General features: G+C 35.6%; 1 protein-coding gene across 2 annotated transcripts in view; it reads left to right on the top strand.

Annotated features, from left to right (window-relative positions):
* The first annotated feature begins 783 nt into the window (after positions 1–783).
* The window catches only part of LOC5570299 (NADPH-dependent 1-acyldihydroxyacetone phosphate reductase), a 153464-nt gene continuing 148247 nt past the window's right edge, over positions 784–6000 (top strand). The window contains exons 1-2 of one of the 2 annotated variants that reach the window (XM_001659010.2): positions 784–908; positions 2018–2235. The gene's annotated coding sequence lies outside the window, so the exon portion shown is untranslated. The remainder of the gene's footprint in view (positions 909–2017; positions 2236–6000) is intronic. The other variant, XM_021849819.1, reaches the window with a different exon arrangement.

The raw sequence follows: 6000 nt of genomic DNA, 5'->3' as shown, positions 1-6000 counted from the left end.
GGGGCCTGGAAGACTCTGGGGGAGGGGGCCTGGCCCCCTTGGCCCCCCCTGTTCCTACGTCAATGAGCACAGTATGGTCGAAAGTAAAATGCCAAACTTGTCAAATCAAGAATGTTGCTAGTTATAAATAATGCAACTCTGGTTAAATAAACCGAATATATTTTCTTGTGTAGTGATGTTGACTATGTCTTGGTAGAGTTAACAGATTAATGTAGTCGGTTGAAAATCGTTGGTGCAGTTCTCAATTTTACCATAGATTTAGTAAAATTCATAAAATTGATTTCAGTGTAGTTAACGCTCATGTTCAAAAGTAGTATACGTACTTCATGTTCCAAAGGTTTTTTATTCATACCAAAAGTGTAATCAACTCTGTGGATTTTTTTGAGTAGATACTACAAGTAGTATAGTTAAGCGCTGTTCAACAAGCCTATCTTTAAAAGTAAAGTCACCGAAAGATAAAAAAATGATAAGAAAATTACCATTACTTGAGAAAACTGGAAATCCTCAAAAATAATATAGCAGTCAATCATGACCATTTTGTTTCATTTTTTGAATATTCTTTAACATCTGCATCAGTATACAGTTTTCTCCGTTTGGTGCATCGTATTGGTCACACAATCCGCGGATTCGATCAACTGCATCATCGCACATCAATCAATATCATAAAAGTCGTGGGTAATGCAATGCTCGCGAGAGCCAAGCAAAGCAAAACCATTCCGCGAGACCGCCACGAACAGAGCCCGAACGCCCGATCATGTTTTCGCTTACCCCAACGCGAGGCCCGGCTTCGTCAGTGGATCTCCAACATTCGTGGTGATCAGTTCGGACTCGGTTTTACGTAGAAGTCGTCGTTGTCGTTTTCAGCCGCGTTTTTGAGCGCTTGCATCGCTCCTGGCGATTTGAAACTGGTGTGAGCATATTTGAATACCTGGGGAGTCTTCCTGGTTGAAGAAACGGGTTGACAGTGTATTGGTGTGCGTGACGGAGCATAATCGGGCAGCATAAAAGGGAGGGAGGAGGGCGGACTCTTTGGGCTCTCGGAACATTGTGACCTTCCGTGCTTGTGATGGGATGGTTTGGGGACGGACGGTGGGTCACAGAAACTGGTTTCTAACGAGAGCTGGTTTCGAAGATTATGTTGATGGTTTCGGCTGGAACACCTTAGGAATTCCTTGATGATCAAGCTTTCTCTGAGAGCTTTAGGATTTTGTTTAACATAATTTCATTATAGTCAAATTAGTGAGATAGCTTTTGAATATACTGGTTTAGAAAAAAAAACTTGACTTGAGCAAACAACATTTTCAAAATTGTTGTTATTTTTGAAAATATTGGATCCTGTTTGCCTTCATCCTGTCATCATCTTAAATTTCTAAGTTTTCATTACCTAAAAATTTGAGATGGGTTCTGACTTGTTTGAGAGTGAAAAGCGCGTGGTTCTTCGCCTGAACCATTTTCAAAATCTGTAATTTCTCAACCAATCGGATCCTATTATCGTCCGTTCCTCGGTTGTCGAACGAAGTCAATCCTCGATCGACGCGCTCTCCGTCCCAAGATTGCAAAATGCAGTGATGCGATAAAGGTGGAAAATATGTAACATGTGGAACGGTGGAAAGCTCCCTTGGGCAAATGCAATGAAGAAACGTGGAAAATGATATATGTTTTGTGTGTTATAAATTGTAAATAAAATTGTTGTGCGTTTTACTCTTCGACCATAACTAAAAGAGGAAAAAAAAAACAAGGCAGAAACGCGTAACGAACCGTGCTTGTGTTCGGATTATGCGGTGTGTGGTACAGAAGAGATCGCTCGTTCGTTCGGCTTTGGTGCACGTGGGTGAAATGCAACTTGGAAAAGATTGAAACGCACGTGATTTACGATATTGTGGTAACGATCGATGTGGGCGTGTAGCAATTGTATCGAAGAAAGAAGACGCGCGTGTGTTGTGCCGGAATGTCCATAGGAGATTTCCGTTGCCACAGAGAATTGTCATAAATTTCCATATTTACCTTACACTTATAGGTGGTGAAAGAAGTACTGTGAAGCTGAAAGTTTGTTTTAGGTGCGTGTAGAAGTGAAGAGACGGAAAACGGAGGGTTGGAACTAGTTGATTGGCAGTGCTTGAACAACTACTGAAATTGTTTGCACGGAAAGGAGCTTTGACGCTGAACAACACACGTAAATAAGCCGTAAGCAATAGTAACCGACTGAAGGATTACGGTGAATTGCTAATTAAAAAGGTAAGTTTAAGGGTTTGATTTATAGTTTAATTATGTTAAGATTAAACGGGGCAATATCGTTAACAGGATTCTGCATTGTAAATGTAGTGCCTTTTTTGTATATTACTATTTGTTGCCATTCATTGAGTTAGTCCATGTTTTTCAAAGATTTTATTTTTCTTTCTTAATTAGTATCATTTCAATCATTGCATTCATTTCGTATATTTAGGTGTTCTGATTCAGGCAACACTGTCATGGTGATTTGGTAAAACTAAATTAAGCTTCTATTAACAACATATTACATTTCATTTGCCGTAGCAGTTCAGAATTTTTACAGGTGGGTTGATTTCACCTGCTCATAAGATAATAAAAGAAACAAAAAAACATAAATCGTTGCAAACTAAGATTGCAACGATTTTAGTCTAAAATTTTGTTCGACGTTTGTTCCAATGTATGAACATTGGATATTCTATGTAGCCCATTAGTACCATAACATGGAGGGAGATTCAGTATAATTTTCAAAATTTTATATTGAAACATCTTCAGAGCTTTCTTCCTGGTATCACAACAACCAGTCCATATTAGTACAGCATACAACATAGCCGTCTTGAAAATTTGTTTGAAGGTCAAACGCTTGTTGTTAAGGCAAGGTTTTACTTTCCACAAGTGTCGGATTGTTTCGCGGTCTTCGGCAATATTCTTCATCGTTAAAATACCTATCTATGTTCAGAGATTTTATAGAGGACAATGGGCGACCTCTAGCGATTTTTCGTTGTAAAAGTAAGTTTTCCCATAGTAAATCCCATACAAACTTTGAACGGCTGGCGCTAAAATATAGTTTCTCCGATCGAGCTGAAATTTTGCACAGTTGTTATGGGACCTAAATGCAATCCAAAAAGTGGACTAGAGCGAGAATCTAAATTTTGTACCACACTAGTGCATATATTATGTGATGAATAATAACATACAATTCAAGTGTATAAATATTCCACCGAACTAACCTGTGATCTTATGCGACTTAACTTATGATAACAAATGTCGATTTGACAGCTGCTACGGATTGATTCGAACTTTGTACGAGTGTACGGGACGAAACAAAATGTACAAATGAACTCAGAAGAGAAGTGTTTTATGCGAGGAAGCTCATCAATCTGACGAGTTTATCAACGGTGTTTTGCGAGTTTGATGTAATTAGTATGAATAAACGAGTTGTAACATGAACTTTCATGCAATTTCTGGTTGTCTGGGTACTTAACTTCATCTGATCAATTTATTTCTGTTCCAGTTGCATGGACATGACCAGCATAAATCAGGACTATTGGAAGCTGATATGACTCATTTTACAGATACATTTCTGTACAAGTTTTGAGGTCACCTCCTAAAAACATACAAAAGTTTTGTCCATTTCATTGTGAAAAAATAAACATCTAGTTCCAGTTCTATACAACACATTACAAAAGTAATGAGTTTATTTTATTTTGTATGTTTTTCGATAGTTTTTCAATACTTTTTTAACCAAATTTTCCTTGAAGTCGTGACATTTTTCTATTATTACACTGAATAAGAACATGACATATTTTCAGAGCCGTAGCGTTGTTTCATGGCGCCCTTGGTGAACCTCTATTTCTGCACCCCCGGCAAATTTATGTTAAGTAAGGTACAGTGGGGGAAGTGTATCAGTGGGGTAAGTGGATCATTTGTCAATATAAAACCTAAACACTTGGATATGTTGAATGTTTTCGCACCATTGCTTCGTTTTAGGTTATATTCTTACGCCCACACTGATACTATTGCAAAACTGGTACTACACGTACACTAACACAAGCAAACTTGTTCGCTGTAAAAAGTAATTAATTTGAAAATTGTTTTCCATCAATCAAAAATCCATTGTATCTCTGTCTAAAATCAAATTCTATTATTTCTTTCGACACATGGTGAGCATTTCAGTTCTAATTGAATGAATCACAATGAAAAATATGTCATTTTTATGAATAAATACAAATATATTGGACATGGTACACTTACCCCTACTTTTTAGTGGGGTGGGGTAAGTGGATCAAGCATAATTATCATTTATTGGCAGACTGCTTAGAAGAATTTTAATAAGCTTCAATACCCGCAAATGTTGTTTTCCTTTATTTTGTTCCATTCCCAGCTTGAATTTGTTAAATTGGCCATAGAAAATTTGAATTAACCCACCTAAAAGTTTTTTTAACCTTTCTGGTATAAAAAAAAATATAAAAAGAATAATAATTTCAAAATTCACACGAAACTTTTCGTGGTTTATCTAAGCTGAGTTGTAAAAGAGCAAAATATACTAATTTTCCAATCGAAAGCATAGTCTCATACATGATTTGACCATATAAATTGTTCTAGACAGATGATACACATATATTCATAAATAAAACAGAAGGATTTCAGTTTGTTATTCAAAAGTGTCTGTAACTAATATTTTTAAACCAAGAGTGCTTTTCGAAAATATCGTTAGGAATAATCCTACAATACTTCTGTATAACTTATGCGTATAAATGGATGAGTTTTCTCCAAACTTTTCTTTGTTTTTTTTTTGTTCTAATTAGTATGAACTAGTATATACATACTTTTTATTATATTTTGATTAAATAAAGATACTTTTTAATTTTAAAGTAATAAAATGTAACATTACTAGCACTACTAACAAGTGCGAGGGTAATATCATTCTTAATAAACATAATCATACTACATTTGTTTCGAGAACAGATTTTTTTAATGGTGATCCACTTACCCCACCATGGTGCAGCAAGTGGATCATTTGGCGCAAATTTTTAAGTCTCTCATTCTCAAAACATAACAATCAGAAAAATCAAAATAAATGACGATTTGAAGTATAATAGTCCCTTATTTGTTATCCACAGAAAAAAGTTTGAGTTAAACTATTCACGTTAGCTGTACATAACAATGAAGTTAACTATTGATTTTTCTGTATCCACTTACCCCACGGTACCTTATACCAAAACATTCCAAAGGATTTTATCAATTCTATGACCACCTCATTAAAAAAATCTTCATACAAATCTTCAATAGTGTTACGATAAGCTTAAGAATTATCTTGAAATTGGAAAACATTAAACTATTGTCTACGTTTCTGCACGAGGCTTACGAAAGCTGTCTCAGCATTATTGGATATTGGATTTCGCTAAAGATATTTATGAAAAAAAAATACTATGACAAGGAACAAATCTCCTTGTTTGGAGTACCTATTTCAATCATCCCTAAGGAAACATTTCAAAATATTATTGAATAGTTTAATTTTGCGAAGCTTTTTAAGACTGTTCTTCCAATATAAAAAAAAATAAATTACCGTTTCGCCTCGAATTCCGAACATGACTCATATTCCTAACAGTGGCGATTTCAAAGGTTAGAATTAGTATTTTCACCTTGATTTGCACTGATCGATATCTTGCATCTTCAAAAACTGTATCAAGGATTCCAGAATCATGGTTAAGATTTTTTTAAATATCTGTGCTGTATTATATGCGTATACCAACCATAATTTTCAAAGAATCCTGTTCAATTTTCTGTTACTATAAAACCAGTGATAATCCTGTTCAAGATCCTGTAAATAGGCCAGGGGGAGTGGTTCACCTAGAGTGAATTTATGTCAAAGAAAAAGTAGATTTTGTATGAGAATTGACAGAAAAATGAATGACAAGTTCATCCACTTCTCCTGGCCTAATGTTGCTGAACAGCGATCGGAAACGCGAGGCACGATGAATTTTCGTAGGCATCAAAACAGAATTTGCGAAT

The sequence above is a fragment of the Aedes aegypti genome, chromosome 3, assembly GCF_002204515.2.
Source record: "Aedes aegypti strain LVP_AGWG chromosome 3, AaegL5.0 Primary Assembly, whole genome shotgun sequence".
In the NCBI taxonomy this organism is placed as follows: Eukaryota; Metazoa; Arthropoda; class Insecta; order Diptera; family Culicidae; genus Aedes; species Aedes aegypti.
This window is presented reverse-complemented; position numbering and strand designations above follow the sequence as displayed.